The sequence below is a fragment of the Hyla sarda genome, chromosome 4 (genome assembly GCF_029499605.1).
Source record: "Hyla sarda isolate aHylSar1 chromosome 4, aHylSar1.hap1, whole genome shotgun sequence".
Taxonomy (NCBI): domain Eukaryota; kingdom Metazoa; phylum Chordata; class Amphibia; order Anura; family Hylidae; genus Hyla; species Hyla sarda.
Window position 1 is genome coordinate 224025131 of NC_079192.1, and position 22586 is coordinate 224047716.

A 22586-nucleotide genomic window follows, 5' to 3' on the forward strand; every position below is an offset into this window, starting at 1 on the left:
TAAAAATCTGTTTAACTTTCTGGCACCATTTGAGTTAAAGAAATGTTTTTTCCAGCGGCATACCCCTTTAAGAACATATTGCCCAGTTGACAGACTTTGAGAGAGGGCTATCATTGGACTGAGGGCAGACCGCTATTCTGGCCAAGCTGTCAGTTGTATGGAGCATGTGGAAGTATGCACACAGTGAGCAGGCTCTGAAAAGCCCAGACAGACCGCCAACAGAGAAAAACATTTCAGCAGCTCCCACATTTCTTGTCCACCAACCAGACACAGGTAGCACCTTCAGCACACATCTCCATCTCTGTCCAAATCACACACACACAGCTGGAGGAACACTACAGGCTCGGGTCACCAGCGAATCTGCAGCATTAAATACATGTGACCCTACCGTAATAATGATAAATTATCCACTTATAACATGGTATTTACCAATATATAATTAAGACCTGAAGACAAGCAATTCCTGGAATACAATTTAAATACTTAGAATGCAAAGAAGAACAATATGCATTTCCTTCTCTAGAGGCGCTACAGAGAAAAGCGTTTAGTTTGGTTGTGGCCAGGCTCCATCTTGTTTGTATTACTGTAGTTGATGTTCCTGTCCTCTCAGCTTGGCCTATATTTATCTGTCTGATTCCTATTAAAGGGGTACTCCCCTGGATAACATTTATTTTTTTAAATCAACTGGTGCCAGAAAGTTAAACAGATTTGTAAATTACTTCTATTAAAAAATCTTAATCCTTCCAGTACTTAGCAGCTGCTGTTATGATCCACAGGATGTTATTTTCTTTTTGAATTTCCTTTCTGCCTGACCACAGTGTTCTCTGCTGACACCTCTGTTCATTTAAGTAACTGTCCAGAGTGGGAGCAAATCTGCATTGAAAAGCTATCCTGCTCTGGACAGTTTTACTTTTTGGTACCAGTTTTTTCTTTTTTGTGTCACATGTGTTGTGCGCCAGAATTTCAGACAAAAACATCCAAAAAACCCTACTAACTCTCCACTTTACTCAGAGAGAGAAAAGGGGCAGTTCTCCAAAACATTACATTTTTGAAAACCTACAAATTTACTAGTGCTTCAAGATAAAATGTGGTTGCTTTGAGCTCTGAAAAACCCGACAGCTCAGAGAATGTGTAATAAAAGGCAAACATTTTTTACTGTGCAATAGGAAAAGGGGGGGGAGCTAATGGAAAAAAGAAAACATACCTAGCCCTGGTCCCCAATTGGTCCCATCAGCTCTTGTTCTCCTCTGTCTGGTTTCATACTTCTTTCTGTTTTATGTTTCCAAAAAGAGTTCTCAATACTTCAATACTGTGCTTGCTTCATAGGCAGTGAATGATGGCTACTATTGAAAGCCAGACACTTTCCGCTAATGACTGGAAGAGGCAATTTTAAGCATAATGGGCTGAGTCCTTAAGGGGTTAAATAGAACTATTAGGAGCTACAAAGTTATGGTCATAAATTCCGGCACATATTTATAATTTTGTTGAATTGTCTCAGAAATGTTAAAAATGTATTCTCATAGCTATTTTATGCCTCAGTCGGGCACGCTTTATAGGTGCCCACTTCTCTTACACAAATTAATAAAACATGTATTTATAGTCCAATTCTTGGCCAAGGTAGGAGGTGCCATGTTGATTATAGTGGCACGAAGTTCCTTGAGAATTTCCATTCATGTTTGTTGTGCCTTCATTTTTTTGTGTATTCGTACACATTGATTGTTTAACTGCCTATTTCTTACTCTCCATTTCATCACAAAAATTGTGGTTTATCCTTCACTAACCATAATGTTGGGTCTTTTTTGTCTTTTCTTTTAGTTTAACTCTGTCAGTAATTCTACTATGTTGTATTATGTCATCATATGCTTATTGTTGCGTTAAGTGAAGTGGTATTTTGTACATTACTTCGATATATTAAGCGTAACTGACTGAGCACCACTTGCTGTCTTAGATATTTTTATATCCTGCCTAGATTTGGAACAGTTGAGCTTTCTGCTCATTAAACCCTTTGTCAGAAACATGAACCTGAAATTGTTAGCTGCATAAGTTCCTTCCATGTGGCCAGGCTTTTAGAAACAATGCATCTGTCAAGATCTGTTGGAGGTACAAGCTAAGTGCTGGAGGCTATCTATATAGCTGTCTCTTTGTTTCTGCAATCATATAATATATTTATTTGGAGGTTAAGACACTTATTTCCTCAACAAATGTAGTTTTATAGTAAAATTTCAGCAAACTTTTTGGGTGCTGTGCTTACTGTTCCGTACTGATGTTTTAAGAGAACAATTATATGAAATGTCATACCAGTTATTTTTTCACCAAGGCTAGGTTTCCACACTTTTTTTTTTTTTTTTTTAGAAAACTGCCACTGTAAATTTTGAGCCAAAACCAGAAGTGTATGGAAAAGGAATAGGAAATGTAAAGGAAGGATTTATGCTTTTTCTTCCTACTGGATCGACTTTTGAGTTTGGCTTAAAAGCTGCAGTGGCAGTATTCAAAAAAACAAAAAAAAAAACTATTAATCTTGATGCTTTCAGTTTTCCACCTACAGACCCATATGAGGGCTTGTTTTTGCACTATGTAATGTACTTTGTAATGATATATTTCATTTTGCCACCAAATATACGGTAAAAAAAAAAAAATTATTTATTGGCCAAAATTGAAGAAAAAAAAAGGCCAATATTTTAAATTTTTTTTAACTTTTGGGGACTTCCGTTCCTACAGAGGGCATTTTCGGTAATAATTACACATAATCTTTATCCTGTAGGACCATACGATTAAAATGATAACCAAGTTATATAGGTTTTGTTTAATTTTACAACATAAAAAAATATATAATATATACATTTATTTGCAAAACTTGCTATTCTCAAAATTGTCCTCTTCTGACCCCTTTTTCTTTTCTGTATACGGGGCTCATTTTTTTTTTTTGTGTTGTGATCTGTACTTTTTATTGTTACTATTTTTTTGTTTTGATGGGATCTTTTGATCGCTTTATAATAATTTTTTCTGAAATATGAAGTGATCAAAATTATGCAATTCTGGACGTTTACACCATTGACCGTGTGGTCTGATTATATGTTGTATTTTCGTTCTGACATTTATGAATGCAACAACATAAATGTTTGTTTTTGATTATTTGATTTAAAAAATGGAAAAAGGGGGGGTGATTCAAACTTTTATTAGGGAAGGGTTAATTTTATTTATTAATACTATTATTTAAAAAAAAATGTCACTCTTTTTTAGTCTCCATAGGGAATTATTACTTGCAGTCTTTAGATTGAAAACACTGAAAAATGCTGGACCACAGCACAGCATTTGTCTGTGTTATTGGCGCTACATTATTGCTATTAACCCCTTAACCTCTTCAGGACATAGGGCGTATGGATACGCCCTGCATCCCGAGTCCTTAAGGACCGAGGGCGTATCCATACGCCCGAGGGAATTCCGGCCCCCACCTCTAGCCGGTTGGGGACCGGAGCCGGATGCCTGCTGAAATCGTTCAGCAGGCATCCCGGCATATCGCCCAGGGGGGTCATTATGTCCCCCCATGTCGGCGATCGCCGCAGATCGCTGGACAATTCAGTCCAGCGATCTGCGGCGATTCCGGGTCAATCGGATCTCCAGTGACCCGATGACCCGGAATTACTGGCTGTTCGGGGCCGTCTCTGACGGCCCCGAACAGCCAGAGCCTGCAGGGGTGAGGTGGCACTGGTGCCACCTCACGATCGCCCTGATTCGTCGGCCGGATTACCGGCCGACCAATCAGGGCGCCTGCTGCGGGTGTCACTCCCACACCCGCTCCGCCCCTCTTCTGGAGGACGTGAGCGGGTGCGGGACGTGCACCCCGGGTGCTGGGGACCCCGATCCCCGGCGCCCCTGTTGGGATCGGGGCCCCAGGAGCAGCTGCGGCGGCGGGACTGACCTGCAGCGTCTGGATCGTTGGAGGTGAGTGACAGCCTCCTGCTGTTGCTTAGCAACAGCTCCCAGCATGCAAAAAGGGCATGCTGGGAGCTGTAGTTATGCAACAGCAGGAGGCAGACCACCACAACTCCCAGCATTCCCTTATGGGCATGCTGGGACTTATGGTTTTGCAACAGCTGGAGGCACATTCTTTCTATGGAAAAGTGTACCTTCAGCTGTTGTATAACTACAACTCCCAGCTTGCACAAACAGCTAAAGTGCATGCTGGGAGTTGTAGTGGTGCATCTGCTGGTTGCATAACTACAACTCCCAGCATGCCCGTTGGCTGTCGGTGACTGCTGAGAGTTGTAGTTTTGCAACAGCTGAAGGCACACTGGTTGTGAAACTCAGAGTTTTTTTTTACCTAACTCAGTGTTTCACGACCGGTGTGCCTCCAGCTGTTGCAAACTACAACTCTCAGCAGTCACCGTACACCATGCACCGTACATGCTGGGAGTTGTAGTTTTGCAACAGCTGGAGGCACACTGGTTGTAAAACACTGAGTTAGGTCACAAACTCAGTGATACATAACCAGTGTGCCTACAGTTGTTGCAAAACTGCAACTCTCAGCAGTCACCGACAGCCAACAGGCATGCTGGGAGTTGTAGTTATGCAACAGCTGGATGTCCCCCCCAATGTGAACGTACAGGGTACACTCACATGGGCGGAGGATTACAGTAAGTATCTGGCTGCAAATTTGAGCTGCCGCAAACTTTCTGCTGCAGCTCAAATTGCCAGCGAGAAACTACTGTGAACCCCCGCCCGTGCGACTGTACCCTAAAAACACTACACTACACTAACACAAAAAATAAAATAAAAAGTAAAAAACACTACATATACACATACCCCTACACAGCCCCCCTCCCCTCCCCAATAAAAATGAAAAACGTCTGGTACGCCACTGTTTCCAGAACGGAGCCTCCAGCTGTTGCAAAACAACTCCCAGTATTGTCGGACAGCCGTTGGCTGTCCAGGCATGCTGGGAGTTTTGCAACAGCTGGAGGCACCCTGTTTGGGAATCACTGGCGTAGAATACCCCTATGTCCACCCCTATGCAATCCCTAATTTAGGCCTCAAATGCGCATGGCGCTCTCACTTTGGAGCCCTGTCGTATTTCAAGGCAACAGTTTAGGGTCACATATGGGGTATCGCCGTACTCGGGAGAAATTGTGTTACAAATTTTGGGGAGTATTTTCTGCTTTTACCCTTTTTAAAAATGTTACATTTTTGGGAAAACAAGCATTTTAGGTAAAAAAAAATTTTTTTTTTTACATATGCAAAAGTCGTGAAACACCTGTGGGGTATAAAGGTTCACTTAACCCCTTGTTACGTTCCCTGAGGGGTCTAGTTTCCAAAATGGTATGCCATGTGTTTTTTTTTTTTGCTGTCCTGGCACCATAGGGGCTTCCTAAATGCGGCATGCCCCCAGAGAAAAATTTGCGTTCAAAAAGCCAAATGTGACTCTTGAAATTGGGCTTCAAATTTTTAGGGGTATTTTCTGCTATTACCCTTTTTAAAAATAAATTTTTGGGGGGAAAACAAGCATTTTAGGTAAATTTTTTTTTTTTTTTTTTTTACATTTGCAAAAGTCGTGAAACACCTGTGGGGTATTAAGGTTCACTTTATCCCATGTTACATTCCCCAAGGGGTCTAGTTTCCAAAATGGTATGCCATGTGGTTTTTTTTTTTTGCTGTTCTGGCACCATAAGGGCTTCCTAAAGGTAACATGCCCCCCAAAAACCATTTCAGAAAAACGTACTCTCCAAAATCCCCTTGTCGCTCCTTCCCTTCTGAGCCCTCTACTGCGCCCGCCGAACAATATACATAGACATATGAGGTATGTCCTTACTCGAGAGAAATTGGGCTACAAATACAAGTAAAAATTTTGTCCTTTTACCCCTTGTAAAAATTCAAAAATTGGGTCTACAAGAACATGTGAGTGTAAAAAATGAAGATTGTGAATTTTCTCCTTCACTTTGCTGCTATTCGTGTGAAACACCTAAAGGGTTAAAACGCTGACTGAATGTCATTTTGAATACTTTGGGGGGTGTAGTTTTTATAATGGGGTCATTTATGGGATATTTCTAATATGAAGACCCTTCAAATCCACTTCAAACCTGAACTGGTCCCTGAAAAATACTGAGTTTGAAAATTTTGTGAAAAATCGGAAAATTGCTGCTGACCGTTGAAGCCCTCTGGTGTCTTCCAAAAGTAAAAACACGTCAATTTTATGATGCAAACATAAAGTAGACATATTGTATATGTGAACCAAAAAAAAATGTATTCGTAATATCCATTTTCCTTACAAGCAGAGAGCTTCAAAGTTAGAAAAATGCAAAATTTTCAAATTTTTCATCAAATTTACGGATTTTTCACCAAGAAAGGATGCAAGTATCGACAAAAATTTACCACTATGTTAAAGTAGAATATGTCACGAAAAAACAATCTCGGAATCAGAATGATAACTAAAAGCATTCCAGAGTTATTAATGTTTAAAGTAACAGTGGTCAGATGTGCAAAAAACGCTCCGGTCCTTAAGGCCAAAATGGGCTCCGTCCTGAAGGGGTTAAGGACTCAGACAATTTTATTTTTACGTTTTCGTTTTTTCCTCCTCGCCTTCAAAAAATCATAACTTTTATATTTTCATCCACAGACTAGTATGAGGGCTTGTTTTGACCAGTTGTCCGTTGTAATGCCATCACTCACTTTATCATAAAATGTATGGCGCAACCAAAACAATACTATTTGTGTGGGGAAATTTAAAAAGAAAATCGCAATTTTGCAAATCTTGGAAGGTTTTGTTTTCACGCCGTACAATTTACGGTGAAAATGACATGTTCTTTATTCTTTGGGTCAATACGATTAAAATGATACCCATGATAACATACTTTTCTATTACTGTTGGACTTTTAAAAAATCGCAAACTGTTTAACCAAATTAGTATGTTTAAAATCCCCCATTTTGAAGGCCTATAACTTTTTTAATTTTTCCATATAAGTGGTGGTATGAGGGCTAATTTTTTGCACCGTGATCTGTACTTTTTATTGATACCATATTTGCTTATATAAAACTTTTAATACATTTTTTATTAATTTTTTTTGAATAAAATTTTATAAAAAAGCAGCTATTTTGGACTTTTCTTTTTTTTTTACATTCACGCCGTTCACCGTACGGTATCATTAACATTTTATTTTAATAGTTCGGATATTTACGCATGTGGCGATACCAAATATGTATATAAAATATTTTTTTTTACACTTTTTGGAAGTGAAATAGGGAAAATGGTACAATTTACGTTTTTATTGAGGGAGTTTTTTTTTTTTTTTTTTTTTACATTTTTTACTTTTATTTTTACACATTAATAGTCCCCATTGGGGACTATTTATAGCAATCATTTGATTGCTAATACTGTTCAGTGCTATTGGTCATCTTCTGCTCTGGTCTGCTCGATCGCAGACCAGAGCAGAAGACCTGTGGAAAGCAGCCGAGGCAGGTGAGGGGACCTCCGTCTGCCATTCTGGATGATCGGATCACCGCGGCAGAGCTGCGGGTGATCCGATCGTCCATTTTAGTGACCACAATGCTACAGGTGCCGTGATCTGTATTGATCACGGCATCTGAGGGGTTAATGGCCGACATCCGCGCATTTGCGGATGTCCGCCATTACCGGCGCGTCCCTGGCTGCTATCAGCAGCCAGGACCTGCCGCGCATGACCTGAGCATCGCTCCGATGCTTGCGGTTATGTATAGGGCGTAAATGTACGTCCTGGCATGTTATGTACCAGCTCACCAGGACATACATTTACATCTGGCGTCGTTAAGGGGTTAAAGTGCGAGGAGGAAAAAACTAGTGCAACAAAAACTAGTGCAACAACGCAAATTGCCCTGGTTAAATCAAGTTTATTCAAGCAGCACTAAGGCTATGTTCACACAGTGTAAAATAAAGCAAATATTCGACCATAAAATAAGAATAAAATATCTCCATAAAATATCTCCTTCTGGTAGACAAGAGAAGTAGATCACCGATTATACTTATCAGTGCAAAGTTTTTTCTTTTTTTTAATACTGCGACTGCAGTCTTTGCAGCAAAGTCAGAAGTGGATCCATGAGGAAGGAGAAGTATTTCATTTATATTTCCTGTTACTTTTGAATACACTTCTTGCTTGTGTGGAAACCTAACTTTTGTGGTGTTTTCCCCCAAAATAGTAATTGGCTGCCATCACACTATGTGTGCATTTCTTATTTCCCCCTTGACTCCCAGCTAACATCTGGGCTCAGAATTTTAACCCCAAATAAACACCATGCATTGACAACCTGTATAGAGGTAAAGTTGCCCAGTTGCCCATAGCAACCAACCACATTGCTTCTTTCATTCTTAACAAGGCCTGTGAAAAATGAATGAAGCGATCTGATTGGTTGCTATTGGCAACTGGGCAACTTTGCCTCTCCACAGGTTTTGATAAATCCCCCCCCCCCCAATGTGTTTTTTTCTAGTGTTTTTAACAAAAAAAATTGGTGTGTCTGATTCTACCCTTAAAGGGGTACTCCACTGAAAAAATTTCCTTTTAAATCAACTGGTGTCAGAAAGTTAAACAGATCTGTAAATGACTTCAATTAAAAAATCTTAACCCTTCCAGTACAGAGTTGTCAGCTGAGAGCACTGTGGTTAGACAGAAAAGAAATTCAAAAAGAAAAGAACTTCCTCTGGAGCATTCAGCAGCTGGTAATTACTGGAAGGATTAAGATTTTTTAATAGAAGTAATTTACAAATCTGTTTAACTTTCTAGCACCAGTTGATGTAAAAAGAAAATGTTTTCCAGTGGAGTACCCCTTTAAGTATTTCTTTGATCCAAAATGAACCCTGTATTATCCTATTACTCACAGTGATCCCATTCTCGTTGCCAATTGTTAAGTCTTGTACGTAATTATAATTGATAATTAATATGATGCAACAACATTGGTCTCTGTCTTGTTACTGGTCAAACGAAATGGAGGCTGGACAAGAAGAGTTGTTACATATGTGACAACAAGGATTAAAATAACTGACATTGCTATATTATTTCAGAACTTCCCAGTTACAGAGCCATCTAGTGGCACCAGACATACATAACAGACAATACATAACAATTTTGTAGACATAGGAGAGAGTTATGGGGGATTCTGTGTTTTCCAGGAGGGGGCAAAATGCATTGGGGGACTCAACTGTAGAAAAAGTTTGCACCCTATTCCCAAAAGTCGCCCTTAGATGATTATAGACCCATATCTGAGACTGAGGAAGGGAGAATTTGTTTAGTTGCGGCCATTCTGAGAAATGACCAGTAGATTTGTCTAAAAGGGTCAGAGAACTATAGAATCTACAACTCTTTCCATTCTCGGAAGCTGGGTTTTGAGTGTTAAAAGGAGGGAGGGGTGTCTTCCATAAAGGGAAATGTTTTGAGAGGCAGATAGGCAGTCCAAATAGCTTTCTAAACGCCTTCCTGGCAGCAATAGTGTCTGAGAAAACGAAGTTGCCTCTAATTTTAGTGGGAATTTGAGTTTAGAATGCAGTAAAGCAGGAAGTGAACATGGTATAGCCAACACTGATTCAAAGCTGGAGTTTGAATAGGCTTTGGTTACAAAGATCCAGTCCTTTATGTGGTGGAATAGTGAGGCTAGGTTATATAAATGAATATGTGTCATTTGATATCCACCTTCCAATTTGGGGAGACACAGGGTCTCATATGCTACCCTTGGTCTCTTAGACAGCCGTATCAACTTTGTGAAACTGTATTGTATTATTTTTAAATCTATATTGTGAAGGAGCAGTTTCTATTGGCAAATTGTCCCCCTGCATATATGGCAAGGAGGCTGAATTGGAAGCAGGAGCGGATCAAGAGTCTAGTCTCGGGAGGGGCAAAATCAGAGTATCGTGCGGTGGTCGACCTGCCCCCTCCCATAGACTTGCATTGAGGGGGTGTGGCGTGATGTCACACCCTTCTTAACATCACACCACACCCCCCTCAATGCAAGCCTATGGGAGGGGGCGTGTCGACCCCCGCAGCCTGCACCCAGCGTTCAGAATACAATTTTTTGAATGCTGGGGCGGTGGACTACCCGTTTAAGTATGCAGCATAGTTCCCCCACATTAAGTTGGCAGCACAGTTCCCCCCACATAAGGTAGGCAGCACAGTTCCCCCCACATCTATGTTCAGATATATATTTTTTAACATGTCAACTTGGTTTGATATGCTTGGTTAAAGGCATTAAAGGAAATCTGTCATCAGAATCACCCGCACTAAGCCTGTTACACAGGCTTGTAGTGCGGGTGATCCTGATTAAAACGCTCCTTACCTGGTTAAAAATGGTTGAGCGGTTCTTCAGATATCTATATTTTTAGTTTTCTGTTATTCCCTGGCTTGGGACTCAGTGGGAGGTGTTATCATCTGGGACTCGGCTACACGTCATTCTCATGAATATTCATGAACTTATCCTCCTGGTCTAATTCTTCTTTCTCGGTCTAAGTTCATGAATATTCATGAGCCGGGCGGCAGCTCCGCCCAGCTAGAATGACGTGTAGCCGAGTCCCAGATGATAACACCTCCCACTGAGTCCCAAGCCAGGGAATAACAGAAAACTAAAAATATAGATATCTTAAGAAGCGCTGAACCATTTTTAACCAGGTAAGGAGCGTTTTAATCAGGATCACCCGCACTACAAGCCTGTGTAACAGGTTTAGTTGTCACGATTCGGCTTACAGGTAGTGGATCCTCTGTGTCAGCGAGGGATTGGCGTGGACCGTGCTGGTGGACCAGTTCTAAGAGGCTACTGGTGTTCACCAGAGCCCGCCGCAAAGCGGGATGGTCTTGCTGCGGCAGTAGCAACCAGGTCGTATCCACTAGCAACGGCTCAACCTCGCTGACTGCTGAGAAGGCGTGGGACAGAAGGACTAGGCAGTGGCAAGGTCAGACGTAGCAGAAGGTCGGGGCAGGCGGCAAGGTTCGTAGTCAAGATGGATAGCAGGAGTTCAGGTAACACAGGCTTTGGACAACACTAAACGCTTTCACTGGCACAAGGCAACAAGATCCGGCAAGGGAGTGCAGGGGCAGTGAGCAGATATAGCCAGGGAGCAGGTGGAAGCCAATTAAGCTAATTGGGCCAGGCACCAATCATTGGTGCACTGGCCCTTTAAGTCTCAGAGAGCTGGCGCGCGCGCGCCCTAGAGAGCGGAGCCGCGCGCGCCAGCACATGACAGCAGGGGACCGGGACGGGTAAGTGACTTGGGATGCGATTCGCGAGCGGGCGCGTCCCGCTGTGCGAATCGCATCCCCGACGGCCATGTCAGTGCAGCGCTCCCGGTCAGCGGGACTGACCGGGGCGCTGCAGGGAGAGAGACGCCGTGAGCGCTCCTAGGAGGAGCGGGGACCCGGAGCGCTAGGCGTAACATTAGTGCGGGTGATTCTGGTGACAGATTTCCTTTAAAAAAGCCCCGACCCCCCCTTTAATTTCCCAAATTGCATGTTTTGTTTAGTTTTTTTCTTCACTTTTCTGGTTTTGTAACATATTTTATGGAAGAATGCCACTATAAAGTAAAATTGGTACCACAAAAAAAATGATTCCTTGTTTGGGTCTGTAGATGAAAAAAATATATAGTTAAATGGGCAATGTCAGAATAAAGAAAAGGTTTATATTGTCACGATTCGGCTGGCAGGAGGTGGATCCTCTGTGCCAGAGAGGGATTGGCTTGGACCGTGTTGGTGGACCGGTTCTAAGTTGCTACTGGTATTCACCAGAGCCCGCCGCAAAGCGGGATGGTCTTGCAGCGGCGGTAGCAACCAGGTCGTATCCACCAGCAACGGCTCAACCTCTCTGACTGCTGAAGATAAGCGCGGTACAAGGGAGTAGACAAGAGCAAGGTCGGACGTAGCAGAAGGTCAGGGCAGGCAGCAAGGATCGTAGTCAGGGGCAACGGCAGGAGGTCTGGAATACAGGCTAGGAACACACAAGGGAACGCTTTCACTGGCACAATGGCGACAAGATCCGGCGAGGGAGTGCAGGGGAAGTGAGGTATAAGTAGGGAGTGCACAGGTGAACATACTGATTAAGCCTGCTGTGCCAATCAGTGGCACAGTGGCCCTTTAAATTGCAGAGACCCGGCGCGCGCGCGCCCTAAGGAGCGGGGTCGCGCGCGCCGGGACAAGACAGACGGGGAACGGGTCAGGTACGGGAGCCGGGATGCGCATCCCGAGCGGGCGCCTCCCGCATCGCGAATCGCATCCCGGCTGGGAGTGATATTGCAGCGCACCCGGTCAGCAGGTCTGACCGGGGCGCTGCGAATGAGAGGATGCTGCTAGCGCTCCGGGGAGGAGCGGGGACCCGGAGCGCTCGGCGTAACATATATATTTTACAGCAAAACACTGACCTTTCTAATATACTTCATAAACATTTTTATCTCCTTTTTATAGAAATCATGGCTTTATAGAAAAGACCACTGGAGGTCCTCATACCATCCAGAACATAATTCTGTTTGGCTTCATCATCTTTGTACCAGCTAAAGCACAAGCATAGACAAAGTCCAGTGTAAATTTGGGACTGGCACTCCTCTGTGCTCACTCTTGTCCTATCAGACTGCAGCATTTAAACAGCGAAGGAGGCTACAGAGCAGCCTGCAGTGAGTGGATGAAGAGACTCACAGCAGAGCAGACTCAGGGAGCAATTGAGTTAATAGTGAGTAAGGGCGGGATCAGTGTTTGTGTTTGACATGCCCCTTCCTGAGCAGTGGATGTCAAAATGAATGAGCAGCAGTACCGAGGGATTTGTGAGCCAAATACAGAAACTAGACACATTAAAATACATGTAAAGCATCTGCATGACTTAGTAATATATAAGCATTATTTTTTTCTGTGATATGATAGGTATACTTTAATGGCTATTAAAACACAAAGAGGCAAAAATCAAAACAGAAAAATAAAATTGGCTGCATTGTTAAGGGGTAAATCGCTTTGTCTCCCCAAACAGCTATACTATTTTCATTGAAATTACTTTGTTTATCATGACAAGTACATTGTGCTCCCATTTTCCCATTTTAGTCACTTGTAGTGTAGTTTTTTTTATTTTTTTTTATTAACCCACATCTGGGCCATCCTTGGTAAATAAAGTGTATGGCAACATTCTAAGCTTCTAGTGTGCAAGGACAGTATTTTTAGTGTTAACCATCTTATTTATTTGTTTCTACATTATCGCAGTAAAATTATTTATATTTTAAGGTGACAAATTGGGCAAGTTCTCACTAAAACGCACATTGTTCAGAGCTTCTGTAGGAAAATGTAATTCAATAGATGACATCCTTAATACAGAGCATAATTCCACTTTGTTTTGCATGCTGTGTTGCAGCTAGACAAAACAGAACATTTCAAGCATAACAGTTAAAAAAAAAAAAAAACTTTTTACAAATTAAAATGAAATGTCATAACATAAGAAGTTGTGACTAGTAATGTCCCACTGATTGTTAAACACAGAGATATAAGCCCAGGTTGGTCACTGTGCCTTTTCATTTCTAATTGGCAATCCTTGTAGAGCTTTAATATACGGATTCATAGAAAGTCTGAGGCTTTAGAAATTAATACCCAAACCCCCTCAAATCAAAAAAATCAATAAGCATGACTTATAACTCTGACTTCAAGGGCAAACACAAACATTACAGCAGTACACTATGCTAAGATAGATGTATAATGTGAATTATTTTACAGTGCAAAACTACTATAAAAAATGGAGGCTTGTAGCATACCATTTTATCAAATAGTGTGTACCATCTTATCATGGTAAGATGATCTCATCAAGACAGACCCTACCAGGGCTTGTGCAAGGATTTTTGCCACCCTAAAAAAGCTAATTTTGCCTCCCCCTTGACCCCGCCCATTATCCAGCCCTTTGACACGGCCCACCTTACTTTTGGGGTGACACACTGTAACAAGCCCCCTCCTCATGTAATTAGCCTACTACTGGGGTGACACACTGTAACAAACCTCCTCCTCATGCTGCTGGCTGAGCGTGTGGTTCGGATGCTGGCTGTCTAATTTTCTTGAGGTAGGCAGAATGGCGCCCGCTATCAAGAGGGAACTCTAGGAGGAAGCCTATTTTGCCTATAGGCAGAGCCAGCCCTGGACCCTACACTGTATTTTTGCCTCTTTTTTTTGCACTTGTATTGCAGATATGGCGGCATGCACCTTCATATTTATAATAGTTCTTTTGGTGTGCTGACCAATTTTTTTTGTTTTTGTCTAAATGACTTGTTAATTTTTTTTTTTTAAATGACATATATCTTGATATTTCAATTTAGCTAATGGTTAGGCCCTTGCAATAATTTACACTGATAGACCCTAGGCACTCCAGTCGAACACTTTCCATATAACCTGTATGCACAAAGTGACCGAATATGTTTAACCCCCTAATGGACATGTGGCTGCAGCCTGGGAGTATATTGCCATACATTTACGTTTCAATGGGAACATTTATCATTGTTTGATTTAGTAAGCAACTTCTGAAGTCATTTTTTTTTTGCTTAAGTTTTGCTTATGTGCTACATATTTATCATACTATAACAGGGGTTAATAATTTTGGAGCACACAAGCAAAACAAAAAAGTCACAGCTGAATCTTTTGTGAGACTTTTTTGCGACTTTTTAAATTTGCTCACGTATGGGAATTTTGTACTCCAGGTCAGACCTGGAGTAGACTTGCAACTTTTTGTAAGGGGTTTGCGATTTTTTTTTTTGCCCAGGTGCGACTTTTGCACATCATAAATACCTGACCACTGCAAAGTGAAACTGAAATTTTATTAAATTAGGCTGTTTGCAACTTTTTGCCTACGCACAAAAGTCGCACAAAAAAGTGTTTAGGCGCATTTGAGACTTTTTGTGCGACTTTTGTAAGCAAAAAAAAAAGGCTCTAAATACCTTGATAAATGTCCCCCCAATGTGTTTACTGTCTATAAAGTAAGCACAGGAGCTGTCCTCCCTTAATAGCAGGTGAGTACAGCTAGGCATTCACCACTAATGGCAGACATAAGCTGTCACAGAAGGCTCTTTTCCACCTTCATGCCACATGATCATCTTGTAAAGTCTGCTCAGCCCTATACAAGAAGAGTGCTGATAGTACTAATCAGGACTATGTTGTTACAGAGTGCTAAACAATTCATGCAGTCTGATTGCATATAATAGTCTCCACATGGGAAGAATTTTTTTTTAAAGAGTACCTGTCATCAAGTAAAACCTTTGCTATGTTTTTCCTTATGTAATGTTATGCCTATTTGCTATATATCTTCATGAAAAAAAATCAATCTTTCCATCAGTTTTTTTACCTTTGAAAAATTGGCCACTAGGGGTCTCTGTTCTGTAGCGTTCAGCAGGCCCTGCATAGCCCTCGGACTTGCTCTAGAGCAGTGGTCTACAGACTGCAGACCTCTAGATATTGCAAAACAACATGCATAGACAGAGACATTGCTTGCATGCATAGACAGAGACATTGCCTATGTCTGACCCTTGTGTACCTTGTTGACTCTCCTTTGCATGACCCAGACTGACGACATTGAATCTATGCCTTTATCCAGACTGGTATTCGTCCACGGACGCAGCTTCCCGAACAGCTGAGAGGACAACGGGTGGCTTCGTACCTTGTCTCCGGTTGTCCGATCATCGCTCTGCTGCTCCATGCCTGAGATCCAGTTGGCATTGCATTGATCAGTGTCTGCAATCAAGGTATTGCATGTTATAGTCCCCTATGGGGACTATAACATAGCAAAAAAAGTGTTAAAAAATTGTTAAATGTGATTTAACCTCTTCCCTAATAAAAGTTTGAATCACCCCCCTTTTCCCATAAAAAAAATGTAAATAAAAATAAACATGTGGTATCACAGCGTGCGTAAATGTCCGAACTATAAAAATATAATGTTAAATAAACCGCACGGTCAATGGCGTACACGTAAAAAAAATTCCAAAATCCAATATTGTGTATTTTTGGTGACTTTGTATACTCTAAAAAAATGTAGAAAAAGCAATCAATAAGCTCCATCAAAACAAAAAATGGTGCCGATAAAAACAGATTACGGCGCAAAAAATTAGCCCTCATATATCCCCATATACGGAAAAATAAAAAAGTTATAGGTGTCAGAAGATGACAATTTTACACATACTAATTTTGGTGTATGTAGTTATCATTTTTTTTTAAGTAGTAAAATAAAATAAAACCTATGTAAATTAGGTATCCTTGTAACCGTATGGACCTACAGAATAAAGATAAGGTGTCATTTTTACCGAAAAGTGCACTGCATAGAATTGAAAGCCCCCAAAAGTTACAAATTGGCTTTTTTTTTTTTCAATTTTGCCCCACAAATATTGTTTTTTTTTCTGCATTCGCCGTAACTTTTGTGGTGAAATGATTGATGTCATTATAAAGTACAGTTGGTGGCACAAAAAAATAAGCCCAACATTTTTCGCGACTGTACCCCCAAAGGGTGAAAGTATGTCCGCGGGTACCCCTCATGTGTACGTTTGCACGGAACTTATGCACGAGGGGTGGGTACAGGCGGACAAAATAAGTAATAAAAGTACTTAATTTCATAATGGCGTGTGCTTACCTTTCTAATGCGATACTTAATCTTGTGCCATTATTCCCACCTCCCTCTGATCCCTTTTTGCCATGTTTAACTAAGTGTAATACTGCAGTATGAGAGGGTGTTATTGAATGTATCTCATATGTTGGCCCAGGGGGATCAGAGGGGCGAATAATGGTACAAAGGGATTAAGATGGAGGTGGAGGGGTAACGTCAAAAGGGGATTAAGATGGAGGGGGGATAATGGCACAAGAGGATTAAGATGGAGGTGGGGGGTTAAATGATTACCTCCCCCCACATCTTAATCCCCATGTGCTATTATTCCTCCCTCAGATCCCCCTGGACCAATATATGAGATACATAACACCCTCCCATACTACGGTGCTACACTTAGTTTAACATGCTTATCAGGCCTGTGTCTATCCCGTTTAGCAGGAGTCAGAGGGCCACACTGACGAGTTCGGCAGCCACTACAGCTCACGTAAAGTGGCCCCGGCCGCGGTTAATTGTTTTATGCACTGATTTGTGCTACAAAAAACATCATAGATATTTAGATATAGGTGGAACCATATTTGTGTTAACAATCAGGTGTGTTTAAATACTAATACTCACATATAAAAATATACATGCATACAGTTTATAAAAAAAACTTTTGTGACAAAAGTTCTGCTTCATAGCAGTTGCTATTATTCTCTGTATTTTCTGCCTATGGCTTCAGAAATAAAAAAATAAAAAAATCTTATCTGAACCAGTGTTTATTCTTCACATCTGTTCTTTGATTTTAAGAAACAATAGAACTAATTGTTGGCATAAATAGATGTTCCAGATAAAACAAGCTTTATGGAAGCACAAAGGAGTTCTTAGAGTCTCCACGTGTCTTTCACACACTAGTAATTTTCCAGCTTCACATCATTAGCGATCAGCAAAAGCTGACAGCAGTATCTGAAATAAGCAGCATCTTCACTATTCATACAAACTATCATATGACAAAAGGATGAAACAAGTGAGCACTCTGAATGCTTTCTAAGCTTGGAAGGCAGTCTTAGAAACATTTACAAAATTACACTGTACAAGACTATTTGCAACAGCATTTGTACACAGTCTGCCTCATGTAGGAAAGTTACAGCAGTGATGAGTAGATCAGTTCTCCATAGTCTCCGATCAGATCATTTTCTTTCCCTTACGCCCTACCAGCAGCACAGATAGAGGTTAAAGGGGAACTTCGGCGCTAAGACATCTTATCCCCAATCCAAAGGATAGAGGATAAGATGCTTGATCGTGGGGGTCCCGCCGCTGGAGCATGTCCGCTCCGGGTCTGATGACTGCTGATCACGGGGCCAGAGTATTGTGACATCACGGCTCCGCCCCCTGTGATGTCACGCTCTGCCCCCTCAATGCAAGCCTATGCGAGGGAGCGTGACAGCGATCCTTTGGATAGGAGATAAGATGTCTTAGTGCTCCGTACCCCTTTAACTACCCCCTTTGGACAGGTAAGATGGTGGAAAGTTTAATGAACTCAAAAAGAAGATTAATCAAATTAAAAACTTAGGACCCTTTATAAAGAGGGAAAACAGCCCCCCCCCCCCCCCCCTTTTCAATGTGTAGGACTGGCGGAGATCTTCCTCTGGATTATGGAGGAGGCCTTTTCTTACTCGTCCTTCTTATGTCAGCCTCTGGTGTGTTTTTCGATCGCTGTGTTTCTAGCATAGCCGGCAGCGTCCTGGCTGCTCCATGCAGCTCGTTATAGGCCCCGCCATCTTGCTGTATTGGTGGTCCTGTCACTTCCGGCTCCACCGCTGTGCTCAGAGCCTTTTTTCTGGCATCTCTTCAATAGTTTTTAACTTCTAGCATGGGGATTTTGTTTCTTCTTCTCTTCCTACAGTGGGAAATTTATTTTAATTTTATTTTACACTTCATAAGTGTGTTCAATCTGCAGGACCCTATAGATCGTCGGACAGAATGTTCCCTTGGGAGAGGATATGCAGCGGCCTCTGCCTCTGTGGCCATTGCTTCTTCAGAGGTGTATAACTCCTAAAGGTTGTGCCTTTAACAGATTCAAACCGACATCGATTCTTTCAAGTCTGTCAAACTAGCAGCTGATTTAAGACCAATGGCTTTGGTGTCGGACAGTTGCAGACCTCTCCGGTTGAAGCCATGCAGTCCTTTTGGGGGGTGGGGTAAACAGTACTATTAGGGGCAGGTTAACCTCACAATCAAGACCTTAAAGGGACCAGGGAGCACAGAGGAGGGGGTTCTAGGCACTCCGATGGAGGTACAAAGGATAAGAAATCAGCCTCCTGTCTGCGGGCCTCCTCAAGGCTCTGAGTTTCTCCCTGTTCTCCCTGCCATGTCTCAAGACCTATTCTTGTTTCCTTTATTTTGGAGTCAAACATAATGGAGTATCTACTCAAGGGTGCTTTGGTGGAACCCAGGTAAGGGATCTACTAGGGCTCCTATTTTAGAAAGGCTTCAGCGGACCTTCCTTTGATATTTTTTTTAAATAAGTATATATGGAGAAAGAAGTTTTGCATGGTAACTATTCGGTCGGTGGTCTGCATTCTTTTTAATTTTGTGTATGTGATGGCAAAGCTGGAACTAAAGGATGCATACCTTCATGTCCCTATTCATCCTTGTTCCATAAAATAGTTAGGAATTGCTGCCTCTGGGGTGCTGGGTAACTAACCCCATCTGTGCTGCTGTTATCACTAAGGGAAAACAAATTATCATTAGAAACGTATGATTATTTTCTATATGGAATTCATAAAACAAAGGCTGAAATCTGTCTGGCTGCTCTAAGTTACTTTATGTACATAAGGCTTGTAGAGTGAGAAAATAACAAAGCATCTGTGTAAAGAGGCAAAAAAGCCAAGGGAATACTATTTTGCATTTTTTTTTTTTATGAAACATGCCTGCTCTGAAAGGAAGCTTTTAAAATAATAAGCCCTAGCAATCAGAGTCCTGCACTCCCAAGTACTGACCAACACCTGAGTGGAAGGCTATAATGTGCGCTGAGATATTGGGATGGAAGAAACCTGGTGGTGCGGCTCAGTGTATACAGTCCATAAGACAACTGTTACGCCGAGCGCTCCGGGTCCCCGCTCCTCCCCGGAGCGCTCGCTACACTCTCGCTACTGCAGCGCTCCGGTCAGATCCACTGACCCGGTGCGCTGCGATACCGCCTCCAGCCGGGATGCGATTCGCGATGCGGGTGGCGCCCGCTCGCGATGCGCATCCCGGCTCCCGTACCTGACTCGCTCTCCGTCGGTCCTGTCCCGGCGCGCGCGGCCCCGCTCCCTAGGGCGCGCGCGCGTCGGGTCTCTGCGATTTAAAGGGCCACTGCGCCGCTGATTGGCGCAGTGGTTCTAATTAGTGTGTTCACCTGTGCACTCCCTATTTATACCTCACTTCCCCTGCACTCCCTCGCCGGATCTTGTTGCCATTGTGCCAGTGAAAGCGTTTCCTTGTGTGTTCCTAGCCTGTGTTCCAGACCTCCTGCCGTTGCCCCTGACTACGATCCTTGCTGCCTGCCCCGACCTTCTGCTACGTCCGACCTTGCTTCTGTCTACTCCCTTGTACCGCGCCTATCTTCAGCAGTCAGAGAGGTTGAGCCGTTGCTAGTGGATACGACCTGGTCACTACCGCCGCAGCAAGACCATCCGGCTTTGCGGCGGGCTCTGGTGAAAACCAGTAGTGACTTAGAACCGGTCCACTAGCACGGTCCACGCCAATCCCTCTCTGGCACAGAGGATCCACCTCCTGCCAGCCGGCATCGTGACAGTAGATCCGGCCATGGATCCCGCTGAAGTTCCTCTGCCAGTTGTCGCCGACCTCACCACGGTGGTCGCCCAGCAGTCACAACAGATAGTGCAACAAGGCCACCAGCTGTCTCAACTGACCGTGATGCTACAGCAGCTACTACCTCAGCTTCAGCAATCATCTCCTCCGCCAGCTCCTGCACCTCCTCCGCAGCGAGTGGCCGCTTCAGGCCTACGACTATCCTTGCCGGATAAATTTGATGGGGACTCTAAATTTTGCCGTGGCTTTCTTTCTCAATGTTCCCTGCACTTGGAGATGATGTCGGACCAGTTTCCTACTGAAAGGTCTAAGGTGGCTTTCGTAGTCAGCCTTCTGTCTGGAAAAGCTCTGTCATGGGCTACACCGCTCTGGGACCGCAATGACCCCGTCACTGCCTCTGTACACTCCTTCTTCTCGGAAATTCGAAGTGTCTTTGAGGAACCTGCCCGAGCCTCTTCTGCTGAGACTGCCCTGTTGAACCTGGTCCAGGGTAATTCTTCCGTTGGCGAGTACGCCGTACAATTCCGTACTCTTGCTTCAGAACTATCCTGGAATAATGAGGCCCTCTGCGCGACCTTTAAAAAAGGCCTATCCAGCAACATTAAAGATGTTCTGGCCGCACGAGAAATCCCTGCTAACCTACATGAACTCATTCATCTAGCCACTCGCATTGACATGCGTTTTTCCGAAAGGCGTCAGGAGCTCCGCCAGGATATGGACTTTGTTCGCACGAGGCGTTTTTTCTCCCCGGCTCCTCTCTCCTCTGGTCCCCTGCAATCCGTTCCTGTGCCTCCCGCCGTGGAGGCTATGCAGGTCGACCGATCTCGCCTGACACCTCAAGAGAGGACACGACGCCGCATGGAGAATCTCTGCCTGTACTGTGCCGTACCGAACACTTCCTGAAGGATTGTCCTATCCGTCCTCCCCGCCTGGAAAGACGTACGCTGACTCCGCACAAAGGTGAGACAGTCCTTGATGTCAACTCTGCTTCTCCACGTCTTACTGTGCCTGTGCGGATATCTGCCTCTACCTTCTCCTTCTCTACTATGGCCTTCTTGGATTCCGGATCTGCAGGAAATTTTATTTTGGCCTCTCTCATCAACAGGTTCAACATCCCGGTGACCAGTCTCGCCAGACCCCTCTACATCAATTGTGTTAACAATGAAAGATTGGACTGTACCATACGTTTCCGCACGGAGCCCCTTCTAATGTGCATCGGACCTCATCATGAGAAAATTGAGTTTTTGGTCCTCCCCAATTGCACTTCCGAAATTCTCCTTGGACTACCCTGGCTTCAACACCATTCCCCAACCCTGGATTGGTCCACTGGGGAGATCAAGAGTTGGGGTCCCTCTTGTTCCAAGGACTGCCTTAAACCGGTTCCCAGTACTCCTTGCCGTGACCCTGTGGTTCCCCCTGTAACCGGTCTCCCTAAGGCCTATATGGACTTTGCGGATGTTTTTTGCAAAAAACAAGCTGAGACTTTACCTCCTCACAGGCCTTATGACTGTCCTATTGACCTCCTCCCGGGCACTACTCCACCCCGGGGCAGAATTTATCCTCTCTCTGTCCCAGAGACTCTTGCTATGTCTGAGTACATCCAGGAAAATTTAAAAAAGGGCTTTATCCGCAAATCCTCCTCTCCTGCCGGAGCCGGATTTTTCTTTGTGTCCAAAAAAGATGGCTCCCTACGTCCTTGCATTGACTACCGCGGTCTTAATAAAATCACGGTAAAAAACCGCTACCCCCTACCTCTCATCTCTGAACTCTTTGATCGCCTCCAAGGTGCCCACATCTTTACCAAACTGGACTTAAGAGGTGCTTATAATCTCATCCGCATCAGAGAGGGGGATGAATGGAAAACGGCCTTTAACACTAGAGATGGACACTTTGAGTATCTGGTCATGCCCTTTGGCCTGTGCAACGCCCCTGCCGTCTTCCAAGACTTTGTTAATGAAATTTTTCGTGATCTCTTATATTCCTGTGTTGTTGTATATCTGGACGATATCCTGATTTTTTCTGCCAACCTAGAAGAACACCGCCAGCATGTCCGCATGGTTCTTCAGAGACTTCGTGACAATCAACTTTATGCCAAAATGGAGAAGTGTCTGTTTGAATGTCAATCTCTTCCTTTCCTAGGATACTTGGTCTCTGGCCAGGGACTACAAATGGATCCAGACAAACTCTCTGCCGTCTTAGATTGGCCACGCCCCTCCGGACTCCGTGCTATCCAACGTTTTTTGGGGTTC

General features: G+C 43.3%; 1 protein-coding gene across 2 annotated transcripts in view; it reads left to right on the forward strand.

Annotated features, from left to right (window-relative positions):
- CPNE8 (copine 8) overlaps positions 1 to 22586 on the forward strand; it is a 517377-nt gene that overhangs the window by 84059 nt on the left and 410732 nt on the right. The gene's annotated exons all lie outside the window — the stretch shown is intronic.